The following is a 20,633-nucleotide window of genomic DNA, read 5'->3' on the forward strand; positions in this document are numbered from 1 at the left end:
GTAACGCAATCAAAAGTGTTCTTTTCCCCCAGCGCGGCCCATATTCCACAACATTTATTTGGCAGATGTGACCCAGTTTTTTTTTATATATGATTTATTTACAAATTTTCAAATAATAACACATACAAACACAAACAAACACCATGATCATGATGCGAGCTTCAACTACGCAGCGCCTAATCTGAGAGCAGATTGTAATGCATCAGTCCCAAGAAAGGTACAAAAATACAAGAACCCAAAAAAGAGAGAAAAAGAAGAAGAAGAAAAGAAAAAAAAAGAATACAAATATATACATATACACACATATACACGCATACATACATACACATACACACATATGTACATATGCCAATACACATGCACACACATATACACATACATACATATATAAAAGAAAAAGTACAAAAATAGTAATAATAAAAAAAAGAAAAGGTGAAAAAAAGAAGTAAAATAAACAAAAAAAAATAAAACATATACAGTAAATTACACAGAAAAAAAAAAAAAAAAAAAGAAAAAAAAAGATATCATTCCATGTGTTCCACGTGCTATCAAAACAAATAGTAAAACTCGGTCAATACGTGATTATGTCTGAATGAGATATAGAGGGTTGCTCAGTCTACAGGGTCAGTATCCAGTTGAAGGGATCTAACATGCTCTATAAATGGTAGCCAAATTTTATTAAAGTTTGAAGTGGGACGATGCAAGGAGTATCTAATTTTTTCCAGTTTCAGAAAGGTTAAGACATCCTTGATCCATTTGGTGTGGGAGGGCGGGTGGGAGCTCTTCCAACACATCAAAATTGCACGTCTTGCAATCAAAGTTAAAAAAGCTATGAAGTCAGCAAAATGAGGGGGCAGTAACTGATCAAAAGGTAAGACCCCAAACAGTCCAACCAGTGGAGAGGGAAGAATTATAACAGATGTGATGGCTGAGAGTGAAGCAAATATAGATTCCCAATAATGGAGTAAAGCTGGGCAGGTCCAAAACATATGTGCAAGACTAGCTGGTCCTGTATGGCATCTATTACAGTTAGGATCAGTACCGGGATATATATGAGCTAGTTTACTTTTAGACCAGTGGGCTCTATGAACTACTTTGCATTGTAAGACTCTGTGACGGGCACAAATGGAGGAAGTATGAACACGTTTCAGCGCTAATTGCCAGACTTCAATGCTTATTTCTATACTCAGATCTTCGGACCACTGAGAGCGTAGTTTATCATAAGCTGAAGGTTTGTATTCAAAGAGAGTATTATACAACTTGGAAATTGTACCCTTGTGAACAGGATTAATATCAAAAAGAATGTCAATCAGAGTATTTGTAGGGGCAGCAGGAAAACCAGGAAAATTACTACGGACAAAGTTTCGGGCTTGCAGATATTTAAAAAAGTCAGTTCTTGGTAGGTTAAATGTGCAAGCTAACTGGTCAAATGAGGCAAAGGTTCCATTAATGTAGAGATGCTTAATAGAGACGATCCCATGGTCCACCCAGGATGCGAAAGATTGATCCAAAACGGAAGGAGAAAACAAGGGGTTGGCATGTAGGGGGGTTAGGAGGGGCAATGCTTGAAGTCCAAGGTGACGCCTAGCCTGGGTCCAGATCTTGAGACTGTTTTTTACTACCATATTGTTGGTGTAGGCTATTGGCTGAGCTGAGAGGGGAAGACACAAGAGTGACAACAGGGATGATGAATCACACGAAGATCGTTCAATCTGAAACCACGGTGGGGGCCGGTTCTTTCCATTAGCCCAGAATAATAATGTTCGGATGTTCGTAGCCCAGTAATACAATAAGAAATTTGGCAGGGCTAAACCTCCAGAATCTTTATTTTGTTGTAGAATATGCTTTTTAATTCTGGGGGTTTGTTTATTCCATATAAACTGAGAAATCAGGCTATCTAGTGATTGGAAGAAAGTTTTTGGAATGAAAACTGGTATACACTGGAAGAGATATAGAAATTTGGGGAGAACATTCATCTTGACACAGTTTATCCTGCCAGCAAGAGAGAGAGGAAGAAGAGACCAACGTTGGAGATCTTGATTGACTTGAGTCAGCAAAGGAGCAAAGTTACATTTAAACATATCTGAGAAGTTCTTTGTAACACAGATACCAAGGTATTTAATTTTTTCTGGAGACACCTTAAATGGTAGTTTTGAAATGGGATAGGATAAAGCCAAATCATTAACAGGTAAAAGTTCGCTTTTATGGAAATTTAATTTATACCCTGAAATCTTTCCGAATCTCTTCAGTAAAACTAACAGCAAGGGGATAGAATTCTCAGGGTCAGAGATAAATAATAAAAGATCATCAGCATACAGGGCCAGCCTATGTTCAATACCCCCTCTTGAAATCCCATATATTTGACTGGTTCTAAGTGCTATCGCCAGAGGTTCAATTGCAATTGCAAATAAAAGCGGAGAAAGAGGACAACCCTGCCGGGTGCCACGATTAAGGGGGAAGTAGCTAGAAAAATCATTGTTTGTACGTACACAAGCAAGAGGAGATGAATATAACAACTTAATCCATGATATAAAGTGGTTACCAAACCCAAACTTCTTCAATGTATAGAATAAATAGGACCACTCAACTCGGTCAAAGGCCTTTTCGGCATCCATTGAGATAACCATCTCAGGCATGTTAGAAGATGAGGATGAATATAATATGTCAAAAAGCCTTCTGATATTGTTGAAAGAGTGTCTATCCTTAATAAACCCTGTTTGATCTGTAGAAATTATTTTGGTTAGGACCTTCTCTAAGCGCTTTGCTAGTACCTTAGCTAATAACTTTATATCTGCACCGAGCAGAGAAATGGGGCGATAGTTGCTGCATTGGAGAGGATCTTTGTCCTTTTTTAAAATTAAAGTAATAATGGCCTGTCGTACTGTTGGGGGGAGTGTACCAGCAAGTAGTGACTCATTAAACATATCTAATAAAAGTGGAGACAGTTTATCAGCGAATGTCTGAAAAAATTCAACAGGGAAACCGTCCGGACCCGGGCTTTTACCATTCTGCATTGTTTTTAAGGCATTTTTGATTTCTTCGACTGTCAATGGTTCATCTAATTGGGCAGAAGTGACAGAGTCGATGGTAGGAATATTCAGTTCTGTGAAAAAGTTTATGTAATCTATTTTCTCCGATGAACTCTCAGATGTATATAATGAAGCATAAAAGTTTTTAAACTCATCATTGATGCATTGTGGATTTAAGGTTGTACCCACTGTAGAATCTATTTGACTGATGTATGAGGATGAAGCAGATTGACGGATTTGGTGGGCAAGTACTTTACTAGGCTTATCGCCAGACTCATAAAATTTATAGCGGGATTTTAACAGTAGCTTTGATGTTTCACATGATGCCAAAACATCAAACTCAGACCTTTTTATAAGCAATTCGTTGATGAGATTTGCATCACGCGACTCTGTACATTTAATCTGCAATTCTGACAGTTCATTGAGGAGACTAGCTCTTTTTTCAATGATAATCCTCCTCTGGTAGGCAGAGTACGAAATTATTTCTCCACGTAGGAAGGCTTTGCATGTTTCCCAAATTATTGATGCAGAGATATCTGAATTAAGATTAGTAGTGGTAAAAAGATCAATGCGACTGTTAATTGTTTTAATGAAATCCGGATCATTAAGTAAGAGTGGATTAAGACGCCAAGGTAAGCGAGATAAGGATCGGCCAGGTAAAGAAATATCTAAGATTACGGCTGCATGGTCTGAAATTACAATAGGAGTATAGGTGCATGATCTAACAGAGGATAATAATGTGTTATCTATAAGGAAAAAATCTATACGGGAGAAAGATCTGTGTACAGGAGAAAAAAAAGAGAACTGTCTGGAAGTAGGATTAAAAAAGCGCCAGACATCAGAAACTGCATATTGATCCATAAACAGCTGGATAGTTTTAGAAGATTTAGACAGAGTAGCGGGCCTATTAGATGATCGGTCAATTGATGGATCTAAACAGCAGTTGAAGTCCCCGCCCAAAATGAGCCGACTAGAATTCAAATCAGGGAGAGAGATAAATAACTTCTTGAAAAAATCTTCATTGTCCCAGTTTGGACCATATACATTTGCCAATGTCAAGTTATTGCCACAAATTTTACCAGTTACGATAATAAAGCGCCCATTGGGATCTGAAATAATTTGGGATACAGAGAAGGGTACTGACTTATGAATAAGAATTGCAGCCCCTCTAGCTTTACTTGAAAATGACGAGTGGAAGAGCTGGCCCACCCACCCTCTACGAAGTTTTGAGTGATCAGAGGGTTTAAGATGTGTCTCCTGCAGGAAAGCGATTCTAGTGTTTAAATGTTTTAGATGGTTGATAACGTTACAACATTTAGCAGTTGAATTTAAACCTTTCACATTCCAACTAATGAATCTTAATGCACCACTAGGTGCAGTAGTAAGGTTAGAGCTTAACATGAAGAAATACTTTGAGATCAAGGTTAGAGCTTAACATGAAGAGATACTTTGAGAACTAAGTGAGTACTCCATTCTGTGCCTGCCCCAGCGGCTGGCAACCCTTATATAGTGACTGATAGTATAAGAGCAACACAGAACGCATATTGCCGAGTTCAAAATGGTAAAAATGGAAATGAAAAAGCACATGGGTAACAAAGTAGATGACCTGAATAGAAAAAAAAGACAAAAAAAAAACAAAGCAAACAAAAAACAAAACAGTGCACTTAAAGAGAAAGAAAAAAGAAACACAAAAAAACACAAAAATAACAATACACCCCAAATCAACCCCTTAGCTACTACTAAGAACCCCAGTAGTAGACACTCTGATACACTGATCAGCATCTCTTATTGCTTCCTTACTCCTATTGCTCCTTCACCACTACCATGAAAAAAAGGAAAAAAAAAAAAAAAAAAAAAACCCCCATTAGGAGCCATAAATCAACCTCTTAAACTAACTAAGATGAGTTATGAAGAATTAAGTATCTGGCATTAACGGAATCACTCAGGTTAATAAACTAATCTCAAGACGTCAAACCTTTGCAGTTACCTACCAAACATAAAAAGAGAAAGAAAAAAAAAGTGGAGAGAGATAAAACTTGGTAGGAAGAAGAAAAGAGAAAAAAAAACAAAAACATCAAACAGACTAAAAGGAAAAAAAAAAAAAAAAAAGGAGAGTCAATAATCTAATCGTCTGCTGTATCTATTAATAGATATACATACTTAAGAAGAAAAGAAAAAAAAATTCTTATGATCTCCAACTTGCCAACAGTCATTCAGACTAAATTAATTAAAATTAATTTTAGGCTTCAAAAAGCACTGAAGTGGAGAAAGATAGAGAATCGAATGACGCATTATTGAAATAAAAGATAAACAGGTTTGGACGTTTTAGCACAGCAAACAGGGAGAGATAAAACAGAGATATAAATGCTGCAAAGACAGTAAAGAACATAGACGAGTGCTTACGAGTTCTTGATCAAGTCCTGCACAAACTTGTCAGCTTCTGTAGCCGACCGGAGCCACTTGATGTCCCCGCTGGGCAGCTTGATGTGAAGTTTGGCAGGATACAGGAGAGAAGGCTTGTATCCGCGCTTGTACAGCTCAGACATGCAGCTCTTATATTCTGACCTCTGTTTTAACACGTCGGGGCAGTAATCCTCATAGAAGCGGATCTTGTGGTCTTTGTACACCAGGTCGCTCCGCTTGCGGGCCTCGCGTATCACCAGGTCTTTCACTTTGAAGCGGTGGAAACGCAGGATGACAGGTCGTGGTCTCTCCCCTGCTGCGGGTTTTGGTGCGAGGGACCGATGCGCTCGATCCAGTTCAGGAGGAGAGGGAAGTATGTCCTTGCCAAGGACATCGACGAGAAGCTGAGAGAAGAACTCGGATGGACGCGGGCCCTCAATTGATTCAGGTAGACCAATAATCCGGAGGTTCAGACGTCTGCTGCGTCCCTCCAAGTCCGCTAATTTAGCTTTGGATGTTTCGTTGTCTTTTTTCAAGGCTGCACAAGCGTCCTCGAGTTCTCTGATACGTGCATCGGTCTCAGCAGCACTGGTTTCCAGGGTGGTGATGCGTTGCCCGTGATCCTTAACCATGCTGTGAATGCTGTCCAGCGATGTTGCCAGGGATTCAAACGATAACTTGAACTCCGCCGACAACGCCTCTCTGTGTTCGTTTAGCAGTGAGCTAATGTCCGCCATGGTTATGTTAGCGGGAGGTGAAGACACGGAATCCAAGTTTTTTTCCGACGGTTTTCCCTTAGGCATTTTCAAATGGATCTGCAGTAAGCACTAACGATTTACTAATGCCAGCACTTATCCGTTAAAGTAACGAGGTTTTAAATGGAAATGAAAGAGCGGTTGTGGGAGCGAGCCAGACGCGCGTCTACTACTCCGCCCACGTCATACCGGAAGCCCAGATGTGACCCAGTTTGAGGCCATTCCCGCTTCCCACATGAAGACATGTTAAAACAGGTGGCCTACATTTCCTGCATATTGTATGTTCAGAAGCGTTTTGGAGGTCGGTGCGGTGGCGTCCCAGTTCCATCCCTGGAAGCAGTTTTTCCAGGGGAACTGTTCTTCGTGGGTAAATTGGTCTCCAGTGATGGACCCAGAGCATGAGCAGCCTCTCCTGGAAAGCTCAGTGTTGAGTAGAAACACATTGTGAAGTCAGGCCTGAGGGAGGAGCTCAGGGATGATCTTTTGACTTGAACACACTGGGAATGGTGGAGCTCAGCCTTGATCTCAGGCTTACAGCACACTGTTGAGACTGGACATTGTTCTGAGAGATGATGAGAAGACATTTCCCCAAATTTCATGGATTACAGCTCCTTGAGTTGCTATAACCCTTCACTGACTGAATTTTATTTTCAATTGTTAAAGAAATGAAGTTGTTGTGCTGTTAATTCCAAGTAGATATCAGCTGGAGATTGTTAATTGGTATATAGTATAAATGAGGTTATTGTGCAAATTAAAATGATTTAAAGAAGCTTAATTATTATAATTGGATATTCTCTTATTGCCATCACTTCACTTTTGGTAGTTCAAGGGGAAACACATAGTGATACTCAAGTTACCAAATATATTCACTTACCCAATAAAGGAATAAAAGCAGAAGCACTTTGAGGTGAATTTATTACACTATAGGCGTTCAGGCTGTGAAGGATGTTAAAGTTAATATGCTCAACAATAGTAAGAACACACTGAGACTCTTATTCAGTGTATTTCTTTGGGACTGTTTGTTTGCAGCTTTAATATGATGAATAATATATCTTGTCTGGGGATATTTGACTGTTCAGTCTGAAAACAGCAGCGCTTTTCTCCTGTGAGCAGCTCTTCAGCCCTTGTGCCCTCCGATCAGGTCCGTGGGAGGTCAGCAGACAATTAATTTGATGTTCTGCTTGGACCCAGATCAGTCGCAGATCTTGGAGCTACATTTTAAACGGATGATCAAAGCCTAAAGAGGGGTTAAAGTTTCAGGCATTTCTTGATTTTTTTTTTTTTTTTTTTTTTCCTTTTTCTTTTTTTTTTTTTTTTGGGCCGCATTCTCGCCTTCATGCCAACACTCATTCTCAGTTTTTGTCCTGTGTGAAATTCTTTGGGTGAATCATTTCATTATTTCACTTACCCCTGATCTAACCCTGTGCTGTCCACGTTTCTAAGAGCCTCTATGAGGGTTCACTCTGACGAGCTTTGGGGTTCACGGGGATGGAAATGCTCTTGAAATGAAGTCACTGAGGCTGTGTCTGCTCTCTGACTGCCCTATTGTGTTGTTCAGTCCCCATCTGCTCCCTGTACAGTCATATCTCTGTTGTATGGGACATTTAAAGAAGGAAACTGGAATCTGTCTCATTAATTCATTGCAGCACAGCCCGCCACTTCTCCACACAACATGCAGAAATCCCTTTTTAGCGATATCTCTGTTGCAGGCCGCAGTTGTATGATGGCTTTTGTCCGGAGCATTGCTGCTGTTTCTCATCTTGGACACTCACACATTCATGCCGCCATTTCCTCGCCAATTTGGACCATTTATTCTGTTTGCTTCCTCCACTTGTCCAATTATGTTACAAAGACTTCTTTTTCTAATGCAGAATTTGGACACTGGGACAATGCAGATAATGCTTTGGGGGGGGGGGGGGGGTTTCCCTCCCTCCCTCCCTCCCTCCCTCCCTCCCTCTTCTGTGCTAGGAATGGATTTGACTGACTAAAAAAGGACATTTGTATTGAAAGTCTCAGAAATATCAAGACTCTGAGTGGTGCAAATTTCCTCTAACATGATTTGTTGTGTATTTAATTTGGCCATCTAGATTATTTTCCCTTTCTGAGGTGGATTTCTTAAAACAAAAAGTGTCTGGTTTGTACACAGTGCACGCATTTGTACAATACTTGATTGCAAAAGAAGAGAAAAGATGGCATTGTTGGGAAATCTGTGAGGCTGCACAATATAACAGCTGTTATCTCATAAAGTTTGGCTGGTGCCGAACACAAAACCATGTATTCCACGCGACGCAGTTGTAATTAAATCCGAGGATATGAGAGGCATCAACACTACCAAAACACAAAGTAATAAACAATTTAATCACAGTTTGGGAAATGTGGCTGGCCAGTTTTCTATTGAAGGACATAAACCAACACATTCAGTTGCATGTTTGTTTGGAAATGTTTTCATGCTTTTGTTCCTTCCATCCCTAACTCTTTTATTTTCATTTTGTTCACTAAATTCCAAACACTAACCTGCGCATGACAATTGCTTCGATTTCGATTTGTGTATACTTTATTCACTGTATCAGATTGGGCATCCACATTATGCGCTGCATGTTCCCTGTTTGCGATAAACAAGCCTTCCATCAAGTATCTCGGCCGTCAGTCAGGAAGTTAATTAGTCTGTTCTCTCCATGTTGTAACACTTGTCCAATAATTTTAATATGATTTTCTTGGTGGTTGATGCAGCATGAAAAGATGTGCACAGCATTCTTGAAACGCATAAATGAAATTTCTCTCCACTGGTAATGGATACTGGTAAATTGGAGTGTGTGCGCGTGTGTGTTTTGTGGAATTACAAATCGAGTCAAGACCAGGATTTTTGCTCATTTTCTTGCCTGCTGGAGTCAGACGTTGTAGTAATTTTCTTCATGAGATCATCTCACGAGGAGGAAGTTTGTATTCCTTCGAGGATTGCCAAAATAAGTTTCCCAGTTTTAGGCAACATATCTTTTATATTGTTCAACTTTTTTGCTGCGTCTTTCCCTTATTAAACCAGGCTGTGCTCACACGTGTTCGAGCACAATAATTATGCAAGTATCTGAATAGCAGGTAATCAATGTGAGCTTTTCTGGATTTTTCATTTAGCTTTTTTGAAAGGAAATGCCAAAACCTTTGAGTCACAATAATTTCCGGTTTTCTAACACTAGTCAGTAGAGTGCAGTTTGGATTTGGGTTCTACACAGCAAAACCTTTTCAGTAAATGACTTGACAAATAATATAAGAAATTACTTTTATTTCCAGTCTGGGTTGCTAGTTTTGATAATTTAAGCAAATCAGCCTGAAGAATTCGATAGACACAGAGATAAAAATTTAATTCTTTACTCGAATGTGAGAGAGCAGTTTGAATCCCACCTGTCAGGAGAGCATCAAGCTTAAAAAACTAGCCAAGCCTGTGGTGTACGTTGCATTGATTTCTTTGTCTAATGCATGTGTCAAACTGCATTCCTGGAGGGCCACAACAACCCTGCATCAACACAGCTGATTGTAATGATGCTCGTTATCAGGCTTTCTGCTGGACTTGCCCATTAATCTTCATGGGATTCAGGTGTGTTGAAGCAGGGAGACATGGGAAAACATGCAGGGCTGCGGCCCTCCAGGACTGGAGTTTGACACCCCAATGCATACTATTTATCCAAATATTCACAGACACTTTCATCTAACTTCAATGACTGCACATAAACGTACAACTCAATTACCGTACAGTGGGCTTGAAGAGTCACAGTCTGTTCAGAAAAGCCACACATTGGTAGAACTCAGTCATTGAACAGTCATCACACTTTGGTAATGTTGAAATAAATGGAAATTAGATGGAATACATTTGTCTTTGCCCTTCACATAATATCTGATATTGTCTTCAGTGAAATGAATAATTGATCTTATTATAAGCTTGATATCTCCGCCTCTCCCCAGGACGTGAAGCAGCTCCTGCCAGGAGTCCAGGTAGTGATCAGGAGGGGCGAGAAAAAGTTTGGTGAAAGAATAATCTGTCTTGTTTCCTCTAGAGCTCGTCCTCAGATAACTTTTTTCGAGTGTGATTGAATTTTGATAGAGACCTGAAAAGTTATGTTCTCTATTTTCCAAGATTGCTTTCTTTTTGTGGAGCCCAAACTTAATCACAGCAGATAGGAATAAAGTTTAGTTTATGTACTCAACATGAAATACACAATGTAATTGATTTTTTTTTCCCCCTCAGAGGAACGTAAATCCTGAAATGAGGCACATTTTTGGGCCAGTGTACTATAAAATAGCAGTTATTGTTGTGTGATAAGGCTCACACTTTGTTAGATAAGCATTAGTTCATCTTGCCCAGATGGCAACATTCCTGCTGTGCTCAAAGATTTAAATTCCATTTTCTCCTTCTTCTTCTTCTTCTTCTTCTTTTTTTTCTTCCTTTGTCTGTTTTAAGCACCACTTCATTAATTGACTTGACCTCAGATCAGGAAAGATGCAGAAAGTTCAAACCTTTCCCGTCTGCTGGCCGTACTCTTGAATAATTCTCGGCTCCATTATAAATACTGTTTTAGACGCATTGGCCAAAGACTGCATTTGAATAATTGAGCTACTCGGAGTTCTCCTGAGAGAGGCTGTATTCTAAAATCTCGTAGTTTCTTTCTTTTATTTGTTAGATTGTATGTTCTTTTATATAATTTTGTTGGGGTTAGCCTTTTCCTGTCCAAACTTCAGTGGGACAGAACAGATGTACTATAATGCATTCTAGCTCCAAATCAAGGCAAACTACAATGTAAAAACTTGACATTACAGTTCATTTACATTCTCAGTTTTCACATTGAAGCTGACCTGTCTTGTAGATTTTTTCAAATAGCAGAAAATGCACTACTCCCCCCCCCCCCACTGAAGTGCACAAATTGTAATGTCATTATGTTAGAGAGGTGATGTTTCCCCCTTGGAGGATTTATCTATTTATCAGCATAAGCTTCTTGTTTCTGCTATTTGTCAGCTCAGCACGACTTTTGCTCAATTCGCAACGTGATCGCCTTGCTCTTTGGTTGTTTCTATTGACTGTTGCGGTTGCATTATAACGACGTTTTGATTATGTGATGTAGCTGGGTCACCCTTTACCCCGTCAGCTATTCATTCGTCGATCGGACTACGACTCACCAACAACTCTCGAAGGTATATACCAGCAAGCTGCTCCCCATGCTAATTAAGCATTCTCTCAGTAATTCTGCACCCCTCAGTGGGGTTAATTTATTGGGTTGTCTGTCAGTGTTGAAGCCAACCTGTTGAAAACCTCACTGCTACACCGCATCGACTGCATTCATGAAGCCGACCGGCGACAAACTGCTACACATTTATTTTCCAATAAAGCCATATCCAAGCAACCAAGCAGAGAAGACGTTTCTGAATAAGGCACAACCTACACTGAATAGCCATTTGAAAAAGTGAAACCTTGAGCGTTACACAGCAGCTGTGCCGAGCTGCAGGAAGGTCTGTTTAATTACTCCGGTCAAAGTAAATGTTCAGGTGAAAGCCTTGAAAGTGGCGAGAAGTCTCTCTCTTGTTTCCTGACTGGTAGAGGTGGGTTGATATTGGTGAGGCACAAAAAAAAAAACCTCCCGAGCAGCGTGTCTCATTAGCCGAGGCTTGTCAGTCTGCCGGCTCCCCGTTGCCCACTGACCTCGCGCCTCTGTCAGCTGTCGACTCCTTCGCTGTCAGCGCTGGTGGAGCAAGAGTCCAGGTCTTAGTCCTCTTCTTCTGTCTTTTTTTTTTTTGTTCAACTTTTTGTGAATATAAACTATAAGCACACTGTGATTGCACTAGTGCGGCACAAACAAAAATACAGTTTCATTAACATCTAGACAGGGCTTGGGGTTGTTTTTGTGGCGCCACAGTGCTGTTTCAAGCCTGTAGTTGAATAATGGCTTAACTAGTGGAGTGAAATGTGTGTTACTGACCTTTTAAACTGATTTTGTTTGTTTCTAATTAACAGCTCAGCTGCAAGTCCCTTCTAGTTACTGCGAGAACGGAATTCATCAGCTTGCACCTCTGGCCTCAGAAATACACGCTTTCCTTCAAGCCGCACTGAAAACATTCATCGTCTCGTTCCCCTGCTGCTGCGGCACCCACTCACAGAGGGGAAACATGTTAACTGTTGTATAAGGGCTTGTGCTGCTTGGAAGAACACGCAACTCGGACTCGATGAATAATCTTTGTTTACCTCAGTTGCTTTGAGATTTTTTAGTTTCCTTCCAACCCTCCAAGACATTATGCAACGACTGATGCAGTCTGATACAGTAAAGGTCAGATTCACCGGAGAGACGCGGCTCAGCTGAATAGGTGGTGTTATCGAGCTCAGCGGATCGTTTTATTAGTTTGGCCTTCCTTCTCCAGCCGTACCCTCTAGGCTCAGAGTTGTTGCACTCGCAGAGAGAAACAAGTGTCTTGTGGGACAGGAAAACGTTGGACTGCATGGCATGGGAAAGAATAGTGTGATAATTTCCCCGTTATTGATCAATATTAATATTTACCTTGATATATAATTCAGTAATGATTACAGTTTGAAAAGTATCCTGATAATGTCTGTCATCTGAAGAAACCAAAAGATTCATGAAATTAGGACAGTTTATTAACATAAAATATCTAGTAGATTATACTGTAATATTACTATACTGTATGGTGTGAAGTACAACGCTGTGAAAATGAAAAAAAAAGGTTTCTAGTTATAGGTGCTACAACCCAAAACAAAAAGTGAACAAACAAGTCCAAACCAAGGCCCCAAGACCTTTAAATACTGTCAAATAAAATTAAAAATGAGCAAAAATAATTTTGTTTTTGACAACAGGAGTTCTCCATCACCGCTTTCACTCATTTTTCACAGTTTTCTTTCCGTCCACTGCACGCTCTGCTGCCCTCCTCACCTTGACACACTCACTTCAGCACAAGTTAACCTTGCAGTGAAAAACTGGCGTGCACTGCGACGCGTATCGTCCGTGCCGCTGACCACCGGCAGCGGGCAGAGTCTTCAGCCCCCCTGTAAAAATGTCCCCCCCCCCCCACCCCTTCTGAAACATTGTTCATTTTGTTTTGACTCTGTGCAATTTTACGCTGCGTCTGCTGATGCTATGTTCATCATCTGTCTTGTTCTGACTGGACGCACTGTGTTTTAATCTTTTTTTCCCACCGTGGGAAGGAGATCGCGAACTAGCTTGCCAGGTGTTAGCCACTCGTGTCAATCAGCTGTTGGTCAGCGGTGTTGACTAATAAGCATCTGTCAGATTTTTGACTGTGAAATGACCATATTATTGTTGTCGACTCGCTTTTTTTTTTTTTGCAATGACGTTTCGTCATTTTATCATGCAGCCTGAGGACAACAGGTGTCTCTTTAGAGGTTCCCTCCACATGCTGTTCTTCACCATGCCTCTCATCCACCTCATCCATCCTCATGACATCTTCAGCTCTCTACAAGATGTCTCCATCAGATAACCAGCACAGTATATCTCATATATCTATTTTCCAATTCTTTAATGATTTTTGTTTACCGTGAAAAATCAAGGTTCTTAGTTCTTTTTGTCCAAGGAAATAGATTGTATATGAATGTAGCCATTGTTGGTGGCTGCTGTGTTTTCAATAAGCTTAGAAATGGCATGTAGGCCTGAAGCAGAAACTGTGCATTTCCCATGGCAGCTGTTGGCCGGCTGTAAGCTGAGAGGTGACATTATCGGAGACATACCATCAGCTGCGGTGACACCCCGGGGACTGGTAAACATCACACTGTGTATTTGTGCAATATGTTTTTCTCTCTGTTTCTGTGAGTTAAGAAGCTTTAGCGTTCACCTGCTTGCTGTGTTTTTTTCCCTCAGCAAAACTCATGAAACTCTCTTTAGAAAATTGTATTTTTTTTTTATTTATTTATTTTTTTTTTACCTTTTCGTATGCTAGAGGATTAGCCATTTAGTAGAACAACGTTGGATTAACTTGAAGTGGAAAAAATATCATCCTTGAAAGGCCGAACTCTCAAGCTGATATAAATGTTTAATATAAAAACTGCAGTCCAAACTCAAAATAACTCATTTTCAAACATAGCGGCAATTTTGGGTCAACCACAAATGCATGTTTTTAGACTTTGGGAGGAAACTTTAGTGACGGGAGGAAAAAACAAAATGCTCACACAGGGAGAACATGTAAATTCCACACCCCTACCTGATTTTATTTATTTGGAACCATTGTGGAAAAGTAGTGACTTCAAGCCAGCTTACATTTTCTGTGTCCTTTTGTTTAAATAGGATTGACTTTAACTACCTGAACGCATTACTAAAAGCTCCTCCAAAGCTCCACTGTCGGTGATTTGGTAAGCGCCTGGTTAAATATACGATCTCGACTGAATGAAAACTGACCTTTGCTGAAGCTTAGTGCTTATTGTTTCAGAGGAGACGTTTCAGTTATGATACCTAAGTTCAAAACAAATCTTTTCCAGTGTTTCCTCTCTTCATTCATGGAACATAAGACTGTTTCTGGTCATTTAGTTTGTTTTCAGGCCGCATCAGTTTGTTCACAGTGAGCCAAAGCAACTGTTAAATACATATTGTGCTCCGACTTTCAAAGGTAGCGCTGCAGGCTTTAGCAGCGCTGTTCAAACTTCAACTCACTGTTTTCATAATCTCTGTTGACATATCATGCTTTATTCAAAAGTGGACGTTTTTCTGGTATTCATATTAATACATCATTTTCAATTCACTTTTTTTTTTCCATGTTATCCCAACAACATGAACTCTGCAGTGGCTTTTCACAGAATAGACGACAGAGAAGGAGATCAATCACAGCACATCAGTTGCACATGAGCAAGTATAACAGTGGAAAGAAAATATTGAGCATCATTTAACAGGAAGAGACACTTTGAGCAGACTCAGAAGTTGCGCCTTTCTGTTTACACCACTGGGGGTTAGGAGATCTCCAACTCTGACCCTTGGATCTGAATATTCACCGGTGTGCACACACAGATGTGTGTGTAGTAAGTGCTTCCAAACACTTCTGTGTAAAGTAGGACATTTATCATCTTGCACCCGTACTTGGGATTGTGTGTAAATATCAGCACATCTCTGACTATACCTGCACACATCTAGTAGTAGAATTGTGAAACTACAGCTAGAAAGCATTGACACTGTCACAGCAAGTACTCATCTATCCAGGTTATGTTCTCCGTTTCTTTTAATTATAAATGCTCATTTATGAATTTAATCTAGTTAGAGACCATTGCATTAGTGGCTTTTTGAGTAAATTATTTTAAAATCTCACTGTCTAACGCATAAATTCCATAGTTGCATTCTGGCCTTGCTCTGTTTTCTCTCCAGTGTGCCAGTGCTGTGCTCTATTGTAATGCTAAGGGGAAAGTTTTCACTCAGCCACAGCTAAATATTGACTGATCTTGATAAGTGAGCTCCTCCTGTGTTCAGACACACATCCAGGCCTCTTACCTGTCAGACATCTCACCCTGGCCCAGCATTGATGCTCAGGACAGCCGCCGTCTCCTCTCCTACTGGCAGCTGGAGCCCGATGAAGGGCTGCCTCCTGGCCGGTGCCTCTTCATACCGGCTCTGTCTGCCGTCTCCATCTGAATGTGGCTGAGTGTGTCTGAGTGTGTGGGCTGCGCGCAGCACCGCCGTGTGTTTGTGGTAGCCCTTTTATCTGTCGTCTCCTGGAGACGGCGCTCCGACGTGTCGAACTTGCAGCGGCGGCGCTCCAGCACAGACGTGGACTGGCTGAAGTCCCAGCTCTCCACCGTGATAACTTAATCCGGTTTGCTCTCCGTTGCCCTGAGTGCCGTCGGTGCTCTTCAAACAGTTCTATTTCTGGTTTTCACTTGCAGCTTCTTTTCTTTGTTTTTGACTCGCATTACCATATTGGCCTAGATATATGATGAGCCTGTTGTTGGTAATGTGTTTAACTAGTGATAATGAGATACAGAGGCATACAAAGACACATGGGCTTAAATGGGACGTTTTCTATTTGCATACACTGTTAAATATCGTCCATAAATTTTTCAGCTTAATAATGCAGGTCTCTTAAATTGCACCATCTATGGCCCCTCTTGTGCTGCCTTTCTGCCTGCTCCACTTCCACAGTGCATTATCCTCACTGCCTTTCAAAGCATTTATTTACCATTTAACAGCCTTTTAACAGGCCAGCACAAGATGCGCTTTTAGCTGACGCGTTGTCCTCTCGGTAAAATCACTAATTCACAGTTCACTGTGTGCACCTGGCGTTTGACTGGCTCATCAGCTTTTGGCATATCGCATCCTACACCAGCCTCTTCCTCTGTTTTCTGAAGCTCTGAGGCCGCTTGTTGTGCAGAACTCAGCATATTAGTTGGAACTACATGTTAGACCCCAAGTGGATGGCCAACCCATTATTTCACTGCTGTTTTCAGGCAGAAAAGCTTGTCCTGTTTTTGGACCAATAGAAGTGCATGATTTTGATTCGTGATTGAATTTCAAGTTAATTTGACTTTTTACAATAAAACCCAATCACTACAATGCTATTTAAATTCTTATGCAACACAGTATCGAGGGAGCTCTTTCCTCAAATCCTAATTATACTTTACTTCCTGAATTCTCGGTTTTCGTTCAGCGTTGATATATTTTTCTTGCTAATGGGATTCACTTCACCACAGGTTCACTGTAAAACAGAATTCAATTTCATGCTGTGAACTTCTCATCATCTTGGCCTGCCCCAGTCTCATGTCGCCCCATACTGATTTAATCCTTCAAATGTTAATGTCTCCGTTCATCTTCTCCCTGTCACTCCAAATGATGGTGTGAAATTTCATCTCGGCCGTGTTCATAAAAGAAAGGTTCAATATCCATCAAAACTCAATACTTTGAAGACGTTGAAATGCTCCAGACTGCGTAACCCAGTTTGACTCCACACCTGCCAGTGGCTTAGCAGCCCCGTCTGTGCACTCTGATGAGAGTTTTTCATTTCATAGTTATCCACATACAGGATTCAGAAGCCCATTCGCATTAGGGTTGAAAGGAGCCTCCAGCAACAGCCCAGTGGTCTGACCAGAATATCAATCCATCCTTTCTACCTTTGAATCAGACACTGCACCTCGGTTTCCTTAGTGAGAGTACAAAGGCTCACTGAGAGGAAAGTGTGTACCGTCATCCCAGGTGTGCTGCAGAGGAGATGATGATACTGCAGAGAAAATGAGCCGTGGCTTTACTAATGTTGATAAAATGATCATGCTTCCACGTCTCTTTAATGCTGCTAAAGTGGAGGAATGCTCGTAGTTTTAAAAGCATGTTCAGGATACATTTCTCCACATTAACAACGTAATAGTGACAGAGCTCATTATCTTTCTGGAATGAAATCACTGGTTTTAATGACGTTTCAATATTAATACCAAACATTTTTCTTTTGCCTGAGCAGAGTCAATCTGGCACATTTATGTATTTGCAGTGAAGCATATTCATCTCACAGCTTTTGCGATAATATGTCTCAGGGATATTTACATTGATGAATAAAGATTCAAACCTCTTTACCTTCAGTTTAACCTTAGACGTGGCCCCATTCATTGAAACAATTTGCTTTCTGCATTGTTTTGCATTCCACGTGAGCAACTGTTATTGAGCCCATGCAATCTATTATGGTCCAGCACGCTACAAAATGGACATTCAAAGTCAAGTTCAAGTTCAAAGCTATAAATTAGCCATCTGGGGACTTTGTGGGAGAATACTCAACATAATCTGGAAATCAAAATGCAAAGCAGCCATTTGGTGATGCTAACTAGACAAGGCAGCTTGATTTCACTTTGATAAAAGAAAATGTATAAATTATTTATTACACCTATGTTTGAAAACCCAAATTTGCATTGATTTCCCACGTTTTGTACTTCCTTTAATGTCCCACTCTAAAATAGGGCCTGCAGCTCAGTTCAGGTTTGGCATGGCCGTATAAATGAAAATTTAATGCTAAATAATAAACCCAAAAAGTATGAGCTGCGTATTAAGATGGTCGTATTCTTGAATTGTTTGCGCCTCCTATACCAGGTTATCAGATCAACAGGACCATTACATCATATCCAGTCACAAGTCTCATCTCTACAAATGAATGTGTATCGATTAAAAAGACCCTGCAGGCAGTGGGACATGATTTGATATTGAAAACATTATGTGCACAATGGTTATTGTTTGTAGTATTAACAAGCAGTGTTTGCTCAATGGCTGCCTGCAGGTAAAACAGCCTGTGTAGTGAGCAAACGAAGCTGAGACCATTGCTAAACCAGTAGCTTGTTTTAAAATGATTTTTTTTTAATGTAACGTTGACTTGTTTGAAATGTTTTTGGGATTTTTGTTGTTACAAGTTTGGAAGGTTTGTGAATGCAGGTTGGTGAAATCGAGTCCAGAAAATTCCAGCCTTTTCATGTTTGTAGAATAAATAGGCTCATGAAACAAGTCGAGACACTAGCTGTGTTTTTGTCATCACCTTTTTTTTTTTTTTTTTCTGATAAAGTGATCCGCCTTCTTGGATCCGATCATGGTTTTAATGTGATTGGCCAAATCTTAACCAAATGGATATATTCATTTGGTGGATTTTAATTAGATTTCTGTTTACTTAAATGTAGTCCTTGTAACTGCAGCTAATGATCATTAGTTGCATCTCCAGAGCCGCAAAACTCCGCACACATCTAAGGTCAAAGACAATGCCAAGACTCATTACTTATGTTTATTTTTTTAGAATCTTATGAATGAACTTTTATTAGTTTATATTTTTGCTTGTTTGTCATTAATTGCAGTTGCATCTGTTCTTTATGCTATTTGAGTCTGATTTGTTTTGAAAAATAAGCAATGTGATATTTTCCTGTTGGCTTTGCTGATGGGGAAAAATGGCATTTCCATGCGAAATTGAGATTACAATCTGAATAGGAGAGAGGATGAATGACATATTTGAAACAGCCTCAGTGTTGTCAGGCAATCGGCACAGCAGATATCATTCATCATCGTGTCTTTTCTGAAATGAGCCCAAACATGACACACTGGAGGAGAAAATGCCTTGACTTCTATCACTCCGACATGGCTGTCTCCTGGGTAAAGACGCTGCCTGGCACGTTAGCGGTTCATTTGTTTCCCTGAGCGCTTCCGTTGTCCCATATCTGCCCTGGAGTCTGCAATGAAAGCTTGATCCTTTAATGGGGCTTCGCTGTTCGCCTCCGCCCACAGAGCTACTGTACCAGCCTCAGCCTTGTGTTTCCCTCCTTTAAAGAGGTTTACCATAAAAGCAGGGCCGCTGCCCCCCCTCCCTGCATTATCACTCCAAGGAACTTCCTTGCTGTAGGAGGATGTGTGAGTGGAAGTCTTTCTGCTCGTCTTCTCCATCCAAGGTTCACTGTGCTCGCCGAAGGTGGTGGGTGGGTGGGTGTGCTAAGATGGCAAGAGAACTGAAATGGAACTCCCAGATCTTGCCGCCTACACACCGTTCCCTCATAAAGGCATCAGTTCTTTTTAGTCTGGCTATCTGCCTTCTCCATGTCAGCATGGTTGTCAAGCTTTGTGTGATCTGCTGTGACTGATTCATCATTCCGCGGAGCACCGATGTTGCTCTGCTTTCTTTGCAGATACAGCAGGGAGGGAGCCGCTTTCTAAAATGTATGCCACACTCCTCTGGGGTCTAATGACTCCACTTACCGACTTCACTGCGTCTTAAAAATAGTCATGTTTAGCAACAGAGCAATTTTGGGGAAAGCGTGAAATCATCCAGCGGTATAACAAACGCAGAGTATTTCACTGTGAAGTGTCCACTCGAGCTGGAAAACCGGCGCCGTCAACAGTTTTAAACACGATATGAATGATTCATGTTTATGATCAAGACCAGAGAGAGAGAAGCCTCAACCGCGGTGTAAAGTTCCGCCAGTAATAAAACAGCATTTAAAAGTGCATTTCAGATAGTTGGTGGTGTAACAGATTGCAGCTTATCTGTGCATAATCACAGCTTATTAGCAGAGTTTAACAAGTTGAAGTTCAAGCCTTTATCATTTCGATGATAAGTTGGCAATAAAGGCACAGCAGATGTGTGAACCGGGCAAGTTTAAAAGGAGCTGTCAGAGATGAAAAAGTGGTTATATAAGCAGTCCACCGGTGGAATATACATCCATATTTATCTCAAGAATTTGGATCTGTACCTGCATGGAATGATGGCTGCTTGCTACCGCTGGCGCTGTTCGCCTGGCAGCGTTTACCCTGAGCCGATGAACATAACATAACTCATCGAGACATGCTTCCAGTTAACCTTTCTGAAGCCAAAGGCTGCCAGGTAGTTGATGGGATGTGTTGCACCTAAGCACACAGTGCTAAATGTTGATGTTTCTGTGAATGCTTCCCTTTTTTTTTTTTTTTTTTGAGTTAGTCTACTCCTCTTTGTTGGATTTCCCAGGAATGTCCTTTACATT

At 40.7% G+C, this 20,633-nt stretch overlaps 1 protein-coding gene across 1 annotated transcript in view; it reads left to right on the forward strand.

Moving 5' to 3' along the window:
- The window catches only part of rngtt (RNA guanylyltransferase and 5'-phosphatase), a 104,933-nt gene that overhangs the window by 41,227 nt on the left and 43,073 nt on the right, over positions 1-20,633 (forward strand). The gene's annotated exons all lie outside the window — the stretch shown is intronic.

Source organism: Salarias fasciatus, chromosome 15 (genome assembly GCF_902148845.1).
Source record: "Salarias fasciatus chromosome 15, fSalaFa1.1, whole genome shotgun sequence".
Classification (NCBI taxonomy): Eukaryota; Metazoa; Chordata; class Actinopteri; order Blenniiformes; family Blenniidae; genus Salarias; species Salarias fasciatus.